This window comes from Charadrius vociferus, unplaced genomic scaffold (assembly GCF_000708025.1).
Source record: "Charadrius vociferus isolate BGI_N301 unplaced genomic scaffold, ASM70802v2 scaffold32, whole genome shotgun sequence".
Taxonomy (NCBI): Eukaryota; Metazoa; Chordata; class Aves; order Charadriiformes; family Charadriidae; genus Charadrius; species Charadrius vociferus.
The window spans coordinates 10,155,484-10,156,081 of NW_009647856.1; positions in this window are offsets into that span (position 1 = coordinate 10,155,484).

Sequence of the window (598 nt, forward strand, 5' to 3'; positions counted from 1 at the left end):
TCCATGAGGCGTCTCCCCACACCCCACAGCCACCTCAGCCCCATGGGGCATCCCTCTGAGGCCCACCTCAGCTCCAAGAGGCACCTCCCTGAGCCCCACAGCACCTCAGCCCTACAGGGTATGCCCCACAGCAGCTCCATGAGGCGTCTCCCCACACCCCACAGCCACCTCAGCCCCATGGGGCATTCCTCATATCCCTCTGAGCCCCACAGCAGCTCGACAGGGCACCTCTCTGAACCCCACAGCAACTCCACAGGGCATTCCCTGAGCCCCTCAGCACCATGGCACACCTCCTTGAGCCCCACAGCAGCTCCATGAGGCGTCTCCCCACACCCCACAGCCACCTCAGCCCCATGGGGCATTCCTCTGAGCCCCACAGCAGTTCCACAGGTCATCTCCCCGAGCCCCACAGCCACCTCAGCCCATGGGACACCCCCCCAAGCTCCACAGCAGCCCCATAGAGCATCCTCCAAGCCCCACAACCACCTCAGCCTCATGGAGCATCCCTCCCCCTCCCCCCCCTCGCCTCAAGCCCCACGGGCTGTCACCTCGCCCAGCTCCCCTGCAACCCACTCGAGCCCCCCGACACGCCACCACA